The sequence below is a fragment of the Castor canadensis genome, chromosome 16 (genome assembly GCF_047511655.1).
Source record: "Castor canadensis chromosome 16, mCasCan1.hap1v2, whole genome shotgun sequence".
NCBI classification, from domain to species: Eukaryota; Metazoa; Chordata; class Mammalia; order Rodentia; family Castoridae; genus Castor; species Castor canadensis.
Window position 1 is genome coordinate 62,859,602 of NC_133401.1, and position 17,823 is coordinate 62,877,424.

Sequence of the window (17,823 nt, forward strand, 5' to 3'; positions counted from 1 at the left end):
CCAGGCTGAGTAATAAATCTTTCTCTGCCCTTAATAAACATTACCATCTCTTTATTTGCCATAATAGAAGTGAGTAGTCTGACCTGACATGTGGAAGCCCAGGAGTTTGGACCTGAGACCATCACACTGTGAGGAAGTTTAAACTGGCTGTGTCAAGAGGAAGAGAGATGTCTAGCCAGCGCCCAGGTGTCCTAGCCATCTGACTGAGGGGCCAGACCTGTGAGTGAAGAATCCTTCTGTGTATTCCAGAACTGGGAAACATTGCATGTAGCAGCAGGGTTGTCCATCCATTCCAGGTGGCAGAGAACAATTCATGACAAACAGTTGCCAACTTACAATATTCAGCTGATGATTTTCCAGGTTTAAAATGGTGCCAAAGCAATGTACATTCAGTGGAAAACACACTTGGCATTTTGAATTGGGATCTTTTCCTGGAATGTGGAAAATTAGAGAGCTTCTCTCTAATGCTAGGCAGCCACAATGAGCCACAGCTCCTAGTCAGCACCAGGATCCAGAGGGCAGCATCTCATACTCTCCAGTATGCTGTGTTGCTAGCATTTAACTGGAAATTGTTTTGTATTTTCACATCCCATCATTAAGTTACACAGTAAGTTACACAAAAAGTCATTACTTTTGCCCAGCACCAGTGGCTAACGCCTGCAAACCTAGGTACTCAGAGATCAGGAGGATCCAAGTTTGAGGCCAGCCCAGGCAAAAAGCAAGACCCTATCTAACAAACACCCAACACACAACAAAAGGAGTAATTGAGTGGCTCAAGTGGTAAAGCACATGCCTAGCAAATGTGAGGCCCTAAGTTCAAATCCCAGTAACTTCCAAAAAACTCAGTAGTTTATTCTCTGTTAGTAATTCCCCAACTGTAGGCAAATATGTTTTGATCATGTGTAAGGTAGGCTATGGTGTTTAAATGCATTTTTGACTCACATATTTTCACCTTGCATTGGGTTTATCAAGACAACCCCATCATAAATGAAGAAGCGTCTGTCCTGAAAAGTTAGGTGTGAAGAAGTAAGGTAAGGTCACCACATTGGAGGTGGAGGTGAGAACCATGAGGCCCACAGTGGGAGGGGCAGGGTATGAAGGCTCCCATGGGATGGTTCTCCAGCACCAGCGTTGGAGCCGCAGAGGGACAGGAGGGCCTTTTGGAGGTTGGGCAGCTGGCATGGGGTGTTTGTGCCCATGGGAGGTAAGGAAGGCATCCAGACAGGAGGCATATCCTTTCAAATATTTACATATGAAAACATGATGTTTACAGTTTAAAAAAAAACATGAGAGCTGGACATGTATAGTTCTAGTGACTTGGGAGACAAAGCTGAGGCAGGAAGATGGCTTGAGCCCAGGAGTTGGAGGGCAGACTGAGCAACATAGGAAGACTTTGTATCAAAAAGTTAAAGAAAACCGCCAGGCACCGGGGGCTCACACCTGTAATCCTAGCTACTCAGGAGGCACAGATCAGGAGACTCATGGTTCAAACCCAGCCTGGGCAAATAGTGCTCAAGACCCTTCCTCAAAAAACCCATCGCAAAAAAGGCTGGCTCATGGCTCAAGGTGTAGGCCCTGAGTTCAAGTCCCAGGACTGCAAAAAAAAAAAAAAAAAAGAAAACCAAGCATGGGAGGAAAGAATAGGTGAGGGCGTGGTGGAAGGGTCAGAATGAGTCATGGGTTTTGTTGTAGTGAAGTGATGATGGGTGCTGCTACACTGGAGTCTATCATCTTAAGTCAACCTACTCACATGCTAGAAATTCTGTAGAATAAACATTGTTAAGGTAAACACACAACCACAGTGCAAGGAAAAAGGCTACAAACTGAGAACGGAATTGTGTGCCACACATATAACTAGTGAAGAACAGAGTCTAGAATATACTTGCTTCTAAACGACAAAACTTATCCCTGTTAATATGAACAGACAGTTTATTTCCCAGAAGAGGAAATAGTCCAATAACCTGAAAAACTCATTGTTAACTTCATAATCATTAAAAATGCAAATTAAAGGCATAATTATAATAGGGTCTGGTGGTGTACATCTGTAATTCCAGCACTTGGCAGGATGAGGCAGAAAGACCAGGAATTTGAGGCCAGTTTTATAGCAAGATCCTATCCCAAAACAAAACAAAAATGCATAATTACAAACTAGTTCATTCTCATGAGATAAACACAAATTTGAAATGAGCAAGGCTGGATGTGGTGGTGGAAGCCTGTAATGCCAGCACTCAGGAAGTGGAGGCAGGAGGATGGAGAGTTAAAGACCAGTCTATTCTGTATGGCAAAACCTTTCTCAGGAAAGAAAGTCAAATTAGGACTAGGGATGTACTCAGTGGCAGAGCGTGGGCTCAGCGTGAGAAGGCCCTGGGTTCTGTCTCCAACATGAAAATCAAAAATCATTGTCCTGTGATTCAACTGGGTCTCAGCATTGTTCACTGGGGTGTAAATTCCTCAGCTGCTGTGACAAATGGTAACCAAGTTTATTCTCTTCCTTTCAGTGCTCTGCTTCTCAGTGTATACCCTAGAGCTATGCTCAAGGAACAGGGGTAAGGAACCCCAAAGTTACTTTGTAATTTAGGAAAAAGAAAACCAAAATTCCTGGAAACAGCCAAAAACCCACTGGGACAGTGATTAGTAAATTGCATATGCAATGACCTGCCGTGTGCAGTGCTCATGAACTACTGGCGTGAACAGAAATGAGTCTTCCCAACATGATGTTGAGTGCCAAAAAAGACAAATCAGAGAAAAACCCCAAAATACCTTCCTATAAAGTTCCACCACAAGCAAAACTAAGCATCATCAATACCAACAGATGTGGGCGCGTACACACACATGTATAAATATGAATAGCACAGGAATCATAAAAAACTCAGTGCGGTGTTGGAGGGTGAGGACACCTGGGGAGGGGCTTACATGGACTTCTAAGCCTTCTATTTTCTTTCCTTTCTTTTTTTCTGGTTTGTAGTACCATGGAATTACAGGTGTGCATCACTACACCTGACTCTGCTTTTTAAATGTTTTTATTAGTATCTAATAGTTGCACGGGGGTTCTGTTGTGACGTGTCGATATATGCATATCAGTTTGGTTCATCCCCTCCATTGTTCTCGCTCCTCTCTCTCCTCTTCTTGAAATGACTCTGACAGGTTTTAACGTTCCATATTTATTCATGTATAGAAAATACATCAACCATATTCTCCCTCCTCTACCCTCTTCATTTCACCTTCCCCCTCCCACTCATGCCCTCCCCTTAACACGATCTGTTTTATAGTCCTGTCCTTCATTGTTTAAGTGTCCATTGTTCAGTGGAGTTTGTGTGTGTGTGTGCGTGTGTGTGGTCTTGGGATTTGAACTCAGTGGCCTACACCTTGAGCCACTCCACCAGCCCATTTTCTGTGATGCGTGTTTTCAAGATAGCGTCTCACAAACTATTTCCCCAGACTGGCTTTGAATGGCGATCCTCCTGATCTCTGCCTCCTGACTTGGTAGGATTCCAGGCGTGGGCCACCGGCACCCAGTCTCAATGGAGTTTTGCCTTGGTATTTTACCTGTAAATATATTGTACTTTGATCAGCCTAACCCCCTCTATTACTCTTCCTTACCCTTTCTCCCTACCCCATGTTGTTCCAAAGTTTTCAGTGCATTTCATTGTGTCTTGTTCCTGCACAGATTTGTTGTATTTCGATATTACTCGCCTCTTACTCTTTTCTTTCCCTCTTCCCCTAGTCCGTGGGCACGAAGACTTGAACTCATACTTAGCAAACGTTTTAGTATTTAAACTTACTTACCAATGGCTCAGATGAAATATTTATCACATTTCTATTTCTTTTTTTTTGATTTTCTGGGACATGATCTCATAGCGTAGGCTACCCTGGAACTTGATATGTAGCTCAGGGTGGCCTGTTACTGTGATTTTCCTGCCTCAGCCTTTGAGTGCTGGGATTATAGCACTCGCCACCATGCCCAGCCTTACTTCACTTTTTAACAGTTACTCTTACATTATCCATGAACTTGAAGACTGTAGACAGTGTAGTAAATACTATAAGTCAATTGTTTTACCATTAGTAATTTTTGTTTTTCAAAGAAAACAAAAATTCAGTATTGCTGTATTTGAAACTTAGTGTAAGACAAAGCAGTATGGTAATGTAAATTTATCACATCTACATTCAGCCAGTTAAATCCGTCTTATAGTTATGAGAAACTGAAACAAGCTGAGGCCAGTTGGTTATACGGCTGAACCAAACGTGGAAGTATTGAATTAAAATTTTTATAGCAGTAGATTTTTAAGTACAGTACTGGCACAGTGGCTCACATCTGTAATCCTAGCTACTCAGGAGGTGGATATAGGAGAGGTTTGCAGTTTGAGGACAGCCTAGGCAAAAGTCAGTGAGACCCCATTTAAACCAATGAAATGCTGGGCATGGCAGCTGACCTGAGTGGCCACTGCACTGCCTCAGACCTCTTACCTGTCCCCGGGTCTCTGGAGCCACATCCAGTCAGTGGGAAGGGATCCAGCAGCTGCTGCAGGCTGAGAAGTGGACAGCTGAGAAGGTGTGCGAGGGCCACAAGTGAAAGAGCCAGAGGCTGAAGCAGGCTAAAGAAGACAGGCTGAAACTGACCAGTACTGCCTGCAGGGGGAGAAAGAGCTCAAGGCCAGGAAGTTGTGGCCCTGGGATCCTCTGGCAGTTGCAGCACTAAGGTGGAGATGGTGACCCAGGAGAAGATGACCATCCTCCAGAACTACTTCTGGCAGAATAAGGATAAAGTCGTGGGTCACCTCTTGGCTTTTGTGTGTGACATCCAGCCAGAAATCCACAAAAACTAGTGCATGGATGGATAGGACAAGAGAGAAGCACTTGTTCCGTGGGTTGGCACAGTAGACGCCCTTATGGAATATGGACTATTACCAAAGCTCCCGTTCGGTTCTTCTGAAAGGCATTAAATTATTTCTCTACGCAAATAAGGCTTGTGCCTCTCATCCCAGCTAAGAAGGTAGCATAAACAGAAGGACCCAGGGGACAGCATGGGCAAAAATGTAAGACCCCCTGGAGTTGAGGCTGAAGCAGGAGACCACCTGCTTAACAAGCCCAAAGCACTGAGTTCAAACCAACAGTACTGCCCACAACTAAAGCAAGACTATTCAAAAACAGCAAATAGTGCTGGGGGCATGGCTCAAGTGCTAGGGTCCCTGGCTGGCAAGTGCAAGGCCCTAATTCAAACCCCAATATTGACTCCTAAAAATATATAAATACTAAAGAACCCTTGAAAACTCACAAGAGGCCTCAAACTCACTAGTGTTCACAAGGGACAAGGAAACAAAAGAATGAGACTCAGCGAACACAAACAGCAAGAGTTTACCAGGGAAACAAACTTGGAGTCTAGAGATTGGAGAACATTCATTTTTTCCATTTTAGTACAAACAGCAAGGGCATTAACAATGGAATCAACAAATCCATATGTATTTTAGGATCGATTTTTCTACTCTGAAGAATGTCATTGGAATTTTGATAGGGATTGCATTGAACATGTAGATTGCTTTTGGAGTATAGCCATTTTCACAAGGTTGATTCTGCCAATCCATGAGCATGGGAGAGCGTTCTATCTTCTGATGTCTTCTTCGATTTCTCTCTTCAGTGGTTTATAGTTTCCCTTGACAAGGTCTTTGGTTTCCTTTTTTAACTGATTCCAAGGTACTTCATTAGAGTTTTTCAGGTTATTGCAAATGGGATTATTTCCCTGATTTCTTGAGTCTAGTGACTATTTCTTTTGCTCTGCAGAAGCTTTTTAATTCATTTATTTTTCTCTTAGTTGCTAAGCCATTAGAATTCTATTTAGGAAGTTGTTGCCTATGCCTATATAATCAGAATTCCAAAACTATTGAGTAAGAGTGGGGAGAGAGGGCATCCTATCTCGTTCTGACTTCAGCAGGAATGGTTTCAGTTGTTCTCCATTTAGTATATAATGGTGGTATGGGTTTGTCATATATAGCCTTTAATATATTGAGGAACATTCAGGAAGGCATATTTTGAAGCAGTATAGATGTTAAGTCTGTTTTTCTTTCCCCAAAGTTAAGGCTGTAGTGAAGACTATCAGTTTTACTTTTTGGGCTGAAGAACCAGTCAGCTGGCAAAGGCTGAGGTTCAATGATTTCTCTTGGCTCACCACTGTATACCCTGCCTTTCTCTCCTCATTTAGCAGAAAACTAATTCCATCAGTAAACCATTCAGCCTCGGTTTCAAGGAGTGGCTTATCTGATAGGTCTGGTTTCTGTGCATAAGTTTGTATGATCACATGCTTACAAGTATGCTCAGTCATTAGCTCACAGGGCAGCAAAGATGCAGGATTTAGGATGTTTATCTTCACTTCTGGGAACTCTAGAAGGTTGGCTTGGTATTTAGTTAATCTCTCCCTGGACATCCCCAAGTGACTTTTTAGTTCCAAGGTGGCTCTTACCTAATGGGTGGTAAGGTAAGAACTTCTAGCTGCTGACCCAGAGTAGTGGCCTCCTGTACTAGGAAGGTAATGGCAAGTATTGCCCTCAGACATCGTGGCAAACCCAGGGCAACTCCTTCCAACCTCTTAGAATGAGGGAGAGGGAGGGGTGGGGGCGGGGAGACATGACCCAAACAATGTATGCACATATGAATAAATGAATAAAAAAAGAATGATAGGCAACTGGACAAGGTTCCATCCCTAGGTTCTGAGTTAGTACCCTACAGTTAGTACCCTTTTGGTGGCAGAATACCATACAAGGTTTTTCCAAATTGGGAGTTCTTAGGAACAGGGCCTCAGTGAGGCCCTTTTTATGGGTTCTACAGGCATCATCTGTTTCTCTAGTCCCATTAGCAGCACCATGCTCAGTTTTCCTATTATATCCTGTCCCAAGAGTAAACCATGACATCCAGGGACTCTAAGAAATCTATGCATGTTGGTGGAGTGGCTGAAGTGATAGAGCACCTGCCTAGAAAGCATGAGGCCCTGAGTTCAAACCCAAGTACTGCAGAAAAAAGAAATTCCAAGAAATCTGTACATGAAGACTTGGATCTCAAAATAATAAGGCAAGAGGTGGGTGGAATTTCTAACCCTATTTTTTCCCATCAACCTTCATTACATCATCAGGGAGAAAGGCTTTCCCACATAGGTAGGAAGAACAGAGTAAGTTGTCCCATATCCAATAGGAAGTGAATTTACTTACCCATGTGCTGATCTTAGGCGGGGGCTGCTGAGGGCACTTCTGGCACCCTCAGTTCTGCTCTGCTTCTGCCAGTGCAGCCAGAGTCTTAACTGCCTGGGTCCTTCTCTGAGAGTGGGGACAGTCAACCCTCCAGTGCCAAAACTCTTCTTTCAGAGCAGTTTTGACAAGGGCTCGGGGTGGGGGTGGGGGGCACCAGGCAATCCATGGCAAAATGCCGAGGATTCTTGCATTAGTAATAGGTTGACTTTGGGATTGCCTCCTCTCTCACGTTAGGGTGCCTTGCAAGGGAGGGCATTCCCAATCATGAGACATGGCAGCCATAACTTTGTCCTGCTTCCTTTCCTTACTCTGTCTTTTCTTTTTCTTTTCCAGGTTACAGTTATTATAGATCAGAAAAGCAGTGTCCAGCAAATGGATTTTATTAGTCTGAGGTTCAAGTTGTACCTTCTGAAGCTTCCACCTGAAGTCTGGGGTGGACTGAGTAATAAAATGGTGGCCTAGAGGGAGTGGCCCCTCTCTAGAGCAGGGATTGACACTGATATATTTTCTAAAGGCTTCCTGCAGCCTGTCCTAAGATGATACGGGACTTCTACCTGAGTAATTCCTCTAACCTCATCATAATTAATGGGTTTAGCATTCCTGATTTCATGCCCATGAGGGTTGCCTCCACCATGTTAGCTTTCCTTCACCTCTGCCCCCATCCCCAGAGTGTTGGTAGTCACAGTTAGGCTCATTTTCAGGGACAGTATCAGTCCATAGCTGACAATCCCAAGGGTCACATCTGTCTCCCTACAATCAGCAATAAGTATTCTTTCTTTTTCTGTGAGGGTGAAACAGCTGGCCAAAAGGAACTGATATTTCTCCAGGACAGATGGAAAGATAAGGATAGGGTGTGAAACCCTTCTGCAAATTTATCAGGGTCCTCAGAATATCTCCTACGTTTTTCTTTGCACTGTTGGATATCAGCTACAGAAAAAGGCACTTATACCCAAACCGGCCCCTCCAGCCCCTCCATCTCTCCCAGCGGGAACAAGGCTTGGGAAGCCTCCAAGGAAAGTGTTTCACTTCGAGTATATAGGGGTCTCAGGAGTGTGGGGGGCTCATCAGAGGTTGGGGTGCACAGGGAGGATTATAGTAAGGAGAGAGGTGTCCCCCGGGAGCCAGGCGTCGCTCCCTGTAGCAGGGGATCAAGGATGTCCACATCCTCATTATTTGCTTTCCTCCTTTGGGGGCTGGAGGTCGACCTACAGAGGGAAGGGTCTTGACACAAGGCCATAAAAGCTTTGGCATACGATAGTTATCACCATATGCCTTTTCTCTTACAAAACAAATCTAAGTGTAAAATGGGATTATAACTTCAGCTCCCATCTTGGGCCACTTTACTTGACTCCCCAGTTGGTATTGGGCCAGGCTACATTCCAGTAGGAGACAATGTGTTTCTTTTTCAGATTACCAGGATCGAGATGATCCTGATGTTTAAGGATACAGCCAAGTGGAGAATCTGTTGGGATACATGTACTTCTCCCCATTTTGATCTGAAGAAAGAATAAAGGAGAAGAGAGAGAAGAAACACAACCCTTAGGAGGTAAGGAGGCTGGGACTCCATGAGCCCTTAGGGCACCCTCTATGGTCCTGAGATGGTAGAGGGGAATGAGAATGACCCCAACTTTCCTCCAAAACATGGCCAGACGTCTTTGGCAGTGGATGGGCATCAACATGCTGATATTTTTGGCTCCTCCAATGGCCGTGTCCAGTGTCCACCAGTCTGACCCCTGGGTGGAGGCCTCTGCTTTGGGCGTCCAACCTGAATCAGGTGTGCTTGGTGGTATATAGTGATAGACATGTGCCAGGTGTTCCAGATAAATAAGGAAAGTGGAAGTGAAAGTACACTGGCTCAGTAAAGTGGGGAACAGAGGTGGGATTTTGTGTAGGGGCTTACCTCCTGGCTGATTCACCAAAAATGGTTACTGGTGGGTGGGTTCAGAAGACCCTGGTAGAGAAGATCTCAGGTACTTGGCATCCAAGCAAAGAATTAGATGGTGACATACAGATAGCAAAACAGTAACAGTGTTTTATTGAGAGCAAGAGTGTACACTCCCCAAGAAAGGGGGGAGTATCAGGCTGTAAGTGACAGGGGTTACCAGCAGCACCTGTAGCACCCCTTGGTTGGGATGGGTTTTTATACACTGCAGGGGATAAGAAAAGGGAAGAGATTTGAGTGGTACTTAGGAGTGGCTTTTGTTGATTGACCATACATGTGAATTACATGGGCTCTAATTAGGGTTCGGTCCAGATGAAAATGCTTTTTCAAAAGGGGCATTTTGGAGTCATTCTGGGTAGAGATAGATCACCTGTTGCCCCATAAGGCTAGCTCCAGGGAGGCTTCATGTCCCCCATGACCTGGTTTGGGTACTTTCGCTAAATTTCCTGCCTCAATTCCATCCCTGCAAGGTTTGCCAAATTCTATAACCAGAGCTTCCCATTCCCCCAGCAATAGGGCCTGGCTCTGGGTTGGAACACCCACCTACATTAAGAGAGAACAACATAATATGTATAAGAGCAGAAAATGGATTTATTTACAGATCAGGTGAAAACTGGAGACTGAGAACTTCTTAATCCATGTCTGCCTTGCCCATAACAAGGACACAACCTTACAGAAAAGGTCACAGTTTACAAAAAAAAAAAAAAAGTCATAACTTACAGAAGATGAAGCAAAGTTCAGGAAGTACACATGTGCTCATTTAGCTTAGGTCCCAGTTACCAGAACTGGGAGGCAGTCTTTCTTCTGGTGCCAGGGTTCTTGTGGTTGTTTTCACTCCCAGCATGGAATTTCCTTTAGGGACCCAACGCCTAGAGACCCCTTACACTGGGGATTGACCCAGGACTTCATGCAAGCTCGTCAAGGGCTCTACCACTGAGCTACATCCCTAGTCCTGCCCTCTACTTCTTATGCTACATGTAGGTGTATAAAGGCTCATGTCATCATGTTCTGTAATTTACATATGCATCCATACATGTATATTTAATATTTATAAAAGAAAAATAGTCATAATAAATATGTTTAAATGAAACTAAACGGTTCAGCCCCAGTGCATGAGAACCATCCCAAAGGCATCATTGAGACTGAAGAAAGAGAAACAGACACATACAGAATAGGACAGAGTACAGTTTCTTGGGGACTTAGTGATGGGAGTGTGATTTGGGGCAGCAGGAAGACAAAGTGGATCCCCATGGGTTAGGTCGGATGAGAAATGTTAGGAGAAAGTGAGTTTATCCAAGCCAGAGTGTATCTGAAGAATTCTAAGCTAGTATCAAAGAGTCAGGAACATCCAGGCACCAAGGTCTAGTTCAAAAGCTCCACACACTGCTCTAATGAATTTATCTGTGGAGGAAAATGTGACAGGTTTTTCTTTAGAGCCATCATGGCGGTTACCACTGAAGATAGCTGCAACATGTCAGGCTCAATCCATATAGAAACAAAGAGGTCTGCCCACATCTGAAGCAGTTATGAGAAGTGAAATACTGTTTTCTTTCTTGCAGTTCTAGGGAACACAGGGTTTTAAGCTAGACTGGCAGGCATTCTGCCACTTGAGCCATGTCCCCAGGCCATGAAAATGCTTTTTATCAGTTCTCAGGAGAGCTGGGAGGGCAGTTTATGCCTCTTGTTTCACCATTATCAGAGGAAGCCCCTTTCATTCTCAGCAGTCTCTACAGCACCCAAACGTGATCATCAACAGACTCTGTACCACCCGAGCATGACTAAACGGTTCCAGTGATGGAAACAGTGGACCAGGGCTACATCATCATGGAACACAGTAGTAGGGCAGAGCTCCTGCAGTATATCCAACAGACCAACTGCCTGCATGAGAATGAGGCCCATGGAGTATACAAGCAGATTGTGTGTGCCATCAAATACTGCCACAAAAAAGGCATGATACACACACACACGTGAAATCTAACATCCTGCTGCATGCCCAAGGATACATCGAGAAGAGCGACTTTGGCTTTAGCTTCAGATTCTGATAGAGTTGTGTGCTGTTTTTTCAGTCCATGCCACCAAACTCTTCCTGTACCACAAATACAATGGCCTGAGTGTCCCCCTGGACTACATGGTCACAGCTGCCTTCCCATTTAAAGGGAAGACATTTTTGCAGCTGCAGCAGCAGGTCCTGCACCCAAGGTATGGCATACCATCTTACCTCTCTGTGGAACTGCAAGACATCATCATTCAATTACTCACCCTCAGGCCTAGCGAGAAGACTGCCCTGGAGAACATCATGGGGAACCTGTGCCTCAGCCAAGGTGAGGAAAAGTCACTGAGTCCTACTGACACACTGCCTAAACACTTGAACCCTACAATCCTGGCAGCCATGTGTGACCTGGGTTACAAATCACGTGAGATTGATGAGTTTTTATTAATCAGGAAATTCAGTGAGTAATGGCAACATTCCTCATGAGTTCAAACCCCAGTAATGCCCCACTCACCAAATTTAGAGTTTTCACAACATGATTTTCTTCTTGCTTCTTTCTTCTGTATCCTTTTGTCACTGGAGAGGAAAGGGATAAGGAAGATGTCCTGGTGAGAGAGAAGGGGGAGAAACCCTCAACTCATGTTCACAATTTCCATCTAACCAGGAAATGCTGTTTCTACATAAATGAATCAGGAATAATTCCTATTACTATTAACCAAGTAATTATACCTGTTTGGAATGACCAATAAAAATTAAAAATTGGGGTATGGACTGCTTTTCCTGGAAGCTCAATGTCTGGTCTACGTATAAATGCTCACCACTTTTCTTGGCCCTCTGGCTGCCATCCTTTCTTTGCTCATTTTTGGCCCATGCCTTCTCTGCTTTGTGATATCTTTTCTTCAGCACCACAAAACCTTATTCATGAAAAACTTGCACAACCCCAAGACTCAAATACCCAACCTGGCTATTCATTTTCAACCCATACCCCAAAGTGATTCCCCTTTTTTCATACTGGGGTTTGAACTCAGGATGTACACCTTGAGCCACTCCACCCAGCTGTGTCTGTCATGGATTTTTTTCAAGATAGGGTCTCAAGAACTAGTTGCTTGGGCTGGCTTCGAACTGTGATCCTCCTGATCTCTGCCTCCTGAGTAACTAGGATTATAGGTGTGAACCACAAGCACCCAGTCCAAAATGACCCCTTGACTCCTCAGGGACAAGTCTGTACACCTTCTCAGCATGAAGCATGTATAGAAGATGGACCTCACATCCTCAACAACCCTAGAGTGGGTGGGGGCGGGGGTTGCCCCTTGTCATCTTCCAAAGAATCATCTCTTCCATGTCTGATGGAGGGAACTGTAAAGCCCAAAAATTAGTCTAAATAACTCCCTTTTGCATCTAGACCCGATTCTGTGTAGATTCCCACAAAACCTTGCTTATCCTTTTCAAACTCTTTTCTGTTCTAGTCTGACAAACGACAGTACTCAAAAACTTTGAAGACCTATCTCTGGACCAAGCCAAACCCGGCCAATGTGCTGATCTAATCAGGGATGCAACCTCACCATCTGTGAAAGGGACAAACAACTGCCTGACCCACTCCCCCTACCTGTTTCTACAACTGCCTCCTTACAAAAACATTTAAGGACTCACTCAAATTACCTCATGAAGCCAATGGTGTCTGGTCCTTTTCTCTCTTGGAAAGTAAATAAAAAACTTTGTCTCTGCTTTAACTCCCATCTATATAGCATTGTTCACCACCTGCCCACTAGCCACACTACTGGGATCTAACACATAGGACTTTCCTCAGTCCCAGGAACTTTTGCCTTAGGGTTTCTCTATAAAAATTTACTTAACAGTATCTACCTATCTATCTCTCTACCTACGTATCAATCATCTATCTGTCAGGGTCAGGATTTGAACTCAGAGCTTCACACTAGCAAAGCAAGTACTCTATTGCTTGAGGCACATGTCCAGTCCATTTTGTTCTGGTTAGTTTGGAGATGGCGGGGGTCTCCTTAAGTCTTAACCCGGGGAGACCTCACACCACTTCCCCCTTCCCCATTTCAGCTCTTGGGATTGCCAGCATGAGCCAGCAGCAGCACCCGGGTTAAAATTGTACTATATAGCCAGGCATGGTAGGACACACTTGTAAATCCAGCACATGGGAAACTGACAGGAGGCTTGAGAGTTTATGGCCAGCTTGGGTTACACACGGAGACCTTGTTTCCAAATAAATAAATGAAACAAAAAATATTTCTGAAGCTCTTATGAATGGTATTATTTTCCTCATTTCTTTCTCAGCCTGTTCATTATTTGTGTATAGAAATGCTACTTATTTTTATGTAATGACCAACTGTGCATCCATCATCATCCTTTAATAACAAATGAAAAAACAGCCATTTTCAGATAATCAGAGGCTGAAGGAATTCATTACAAGCATATCTGCCGTATAAGAATTGCTATAGGAACAGGGCCAGGAGGTAAAGATGCCCTCCATGGCCCTGCATCTCCTTGGAAAGGCCGTGGTATGAAAGGCACAGGAAGGCAGTAGTAAACAGCAGATAGGGATAGAACAGAAGTCTGGGAACACTGAACTTTAGATTTCTAAAAGTAGAAAGGACCCTCAAATAGAGTGCTAAAGAGAGGCCTTAAGAACATTCCAGGGAAGAGCAGAAGAAGCTCTAGTTTTGTATCTCTAATCCCCAAAAGCTTCCCCTCCCCAGTAACTAAACAAAAAATCACTTGGGAGAATGTGTGTGGATCCATAAAACTAGTTGAGACTGGGACTGAAATTCAGACACAAAACCATGTGGGTAGAGACCACAAACTCCAAGACAGAGGTGCCATGCTGAGAAAGTGCCAGTACGGGACCGCCTCAGGTGCATGGGACCCGCCAGGAGTGCAGTGGGGAACAGACTGGGAGTGGGCACAACCTGAGTGACATGGGAATCCCGCAAGCCAAAGCCAGGGCTGCTGCCTGGGGAGTGAGCATGGACAGTGAGCACTGCCAAGGTGCTGCCTCGTTGGGATCTGGATGCAATCTGGCGTGAGTCAAGGCAGAGTGGTGACAAGCCCCAGTGGCAATCATGACAGTCAAGTGGAGAGCACAGTAGGAGTCAGCAGGAGCATGACTGACTCGGTAATTTCCATCAATCAAGTGGGGAGCGAGCCTGGAGTCAACACGAGTGAGGAACTAGCCTGGAGAGAACTGGGAGGTTGGGAGCCACAGGTTGCCGGGAGTCAGGAGGGGAGCAGCTGCTTGCTGTTCGCCCAGCTTGCAAGTAGCATTTTCTGTGCACCTGCTGGGTAGGAGATCTGGCTCCGGACTGTGCAGTTGCTGGATGAGCGGTCTGCCATTGACTTAAATCCCCAAACTAGACAACCCCCACTGGCCTAGCCTGTTTGACCTTCAAAGAAAAAAACAACTGTTCCAAGGAGCAGGGAAATCTTGTACCAACCTCCCCAATAAGGAAGAACTATGGATTTTTGTTTCTTTTTTATTTTTTTTTGCAGCTATTATCAAAAATGTGTTTCTATGATCTTTACTATTTTATCTTTCTCTGCACATATCTTACTGTGTTCTCTGTTCCTACTAATTGAATGCCTTCCCACCATATACTTTTCACCTCTTTTATATCTTGCTTCTATTTTCCTTTCCCACCCCCTGCTTTTATTATTTAGTTTTTAATATGTATGCAATTAAAAAGTATTAAACTCCTACCTTACCCAGTAAGTAACCTAGTTCTTCCTTTATAAACTTATTGGGGGGAGTAGTTGAAGTTTACATTTTTTGATATTTTGAGGCGGTGTCTCATTATTTAGGCCAGGCTAACTTTGGACTCAGGGTGATGCCCCTGCCTCAGTCCTTGGGAGAAGATACCACAGAACAAAGTGAGCTTTCATAGAGACATCAGCACAGCCATGTCAACCCAGCACTGCACAACTGCCAAGTGACAGAACCCATAGGTGCCTGTCAGTGGATGAGCGCTGTAAAAATGTGGTGAATCGACACAATGGAGGTTTATTTGGCCAAGAGGAATGAAATGATATTATTTGCAAGACAATGAGATTTCATCATGTTAAGAGAAACAAGAAAAACAAGTCATTGAATGTTTTCTCTCGTGGAATTTAAGGAAAAAGAGCGTGAAAGTAATAGGGAATCTTAGAGATGTGAAAGGGGACAAGGTGTAGGAGAGGGGATAAGAGGCAGTAATAGAGGGTTGAGTATGATGAAAGTATTTTGTATGCACGCAGGAAAATGACCCAATAAAACCCATTACTTCATGACATTCATATGTTCTAATTAAAGCCAGAGAAAATAACATAACTAGACAATTTTTCCAAATGTTACAACTTAACATACATCAAACAATGAGGCAAATGATTAAATATTTTAATTAAGTGATAACAAAAATAAATGATACCCAAATCTGTAGAATGTCTGGAGGAAATTTATCATTTTAAATGCTTATATGAATAAAAAGCTGCAAGATTGTGGAACAACTATTTAGATCCAAAGTAAGATTCTCACATTGCTGTTTTCTATATTAAGACAGAACACAAACAATAAACAGAATGTGTTCTTAAAGAGACCTCAAGGGAACTAACCCCAGGGGCCACAACTAGGCAGCAGTCCTCATGGCTGCCCCAGTCTCCAGGAAAGGGATCTATTTGTTAGTTCCCAGTCATCCATGCTTGACCAGAGACAGCCACGTGTCCCATCCGTAATGTTCTGCTCCAGGAGAAAAGGCCGTTCCCTTCTCAGCCTAGCTGTGAATTTCCCATCACCCAGGTCCAGAAGGGAACCAGCCGATATAGGAATTCTGTGACAGTGCCCAACAGCAGACAGCATCCAGGTAAGTGGGGCTGGGAGAGCAAATGAGAGACGATTTCCTCCAACAATAGACAGATTCTCATGCCCATTGAACAGATGAGCTGTGCACTGGGAACAGAACAGTCCATCTCCAGGATGGAAACAGGAAAGTGGGCAGTGGAAAGAGGAGAGGATAACTAGGTTTAGCAGTGCTATGACCAGTGGCTGGAGTCTGTTCAGAAGCCTGGGAGAGCTCAGAACCAAGAGCCCCACTTCCTGCAAACCCAACACAGACTCTCCTCTGTCAGACATGCTACTGTGTCCCTCATGTCCACTTGTTGCTAGTTGACTCCGTGTCCTCCGAAAGTGATCCACGATCACATAATAAAGGTGATGCAGATCTCAGCTACTTGGTGCCAGCCTGAGCCCCAAGAGGGATGCTGGCTGCACTGGAGTCCTCAGCCTTTTTTCATGGTGCAGGGACCCAAACACTCAGGGAAGCAGTTATGTCAGATGTGGAAACACGCTGACACCCTAGCATGACTGACCACGGATCAATGCATGAGAGCAGACATCAACTGATTTCAGTTATATGAGCTAATGTCATTGTCACAGTTGTGCTAGAAGTACTCTCTTCCTCAGGAAGCTGCAGGGAAAGCTGAATTCTATTTCACAGATTGCCTGATGAAAATCTAATCAGACCAACTGCATTCCCTACCACAATTCAGTGGTTTGCTTCAGAAGCTCAATGTCTTGAGGTTAAACTGTGGAACAGTGATATTTCATCCACCAAATGCCCCTCCTAGCCAGCCCACCTCTCAATGCAAATGCTCTAGGAGGAGACTGTGGCCATTCTCAGCACAGGGCCTTTGTAGCAGTTACAACCCCCGAGAGCACAGGCCCCCGACATCCCTATCACACCTCTTTCCCCTGCTTCTGCTGTGAAACTGTCTGTCCTGAAGACCATAGTATTCTCATCTACAGTCAATGAACTCTGCTTGTGAGACTACATACCCCCCAGTGCCTGCCAAAGCCTTCAACATATACGGTCCACATTTACTGTGTTTCCTCAGGAGCAATGTCTACCTTCCTTCTTGACCTGCTCTACTTTGACAATGGGAGTGAATCCAGATAAAAACTGAATTCAAATCTCAGCACTTCTCTTCAATTTCATTCATTTAACTCTCACTCTGGTAGATTCCTCGCTGTCTCCATAATATGTACATCCTATATGCAATCCACCCCCCAAAAGTAACTGCTACGATATTCTCTGCCAGGCAGTCAGGCCACCTCCCATAGCAGCAGCTGGTCTTTCTGCTTCCTTTTCTTCAGGCCACTGATCTCCCACTGATCACATCTCCTTTCCTTCCCACTTGACCAATGACCTCTCCCAGGGACCCTACAGTCCACAGTGTTTTACTTGACCACCACACACCCACACCTCTGGTGATTTTTTAGTCCTGGAATACTTTTTGTAAACCACATGAAATTGCTCTTTATCAATTTGCAAATCCCTTTCATCACATGAAAAAATATTCTGCTACCATAGGCCTCTGCCATTCCTCTTTTGATGGCACTAAGGAGAGGGGACACTGCACATAACCACTGACAGCAGCTCAGGTGAGCACACCAAGAGCTGTGAGCTCTGGTGACCACATCTTAATGACAGAGAAAGTGCTGAGGACAAACCACCAGGCAGGCCTATTAAAGCCCATGAATGTTCAAATTCTGAGAAAACAGACAAGTCACAGACAAAACCTTCAGGATTAGAGTTGGCATCTGACACAGATGAGACACAGAGAGAGAGACAGAGAGACAGAGAGAGAGAGAGAGAGAGAGACCATAG

General features: G+C 44.4%; 1 protein-coding gene across 1 annotated transcript in view; it reads left to right on the forward strand.

The window, feature by feature from the left end:
* The window catches only part of LOC109697595 (sperm motility kinase 2B-like), a 32,067-nt gene extending 19,173 nt beyond the window's left edge, over positions 1–12,894 (forward strand). Inside the window, exons 3-5 of the mRNA XM_074057237.1 lie at positions 68–8,778; positions 10,896–11,495; positions 12,631–12,894. The gene's annotated coding sequence lies outside the window, so the exon portion shown is untranslated. The remainder of the gene's footprint in view (positions 1–67; positions 8,779–10,895; positions 11,496–12,630) is intronic.
* The last annotated feature ends 4,929 nt before the right edge of the window (positions 12,895–17,823 follow it).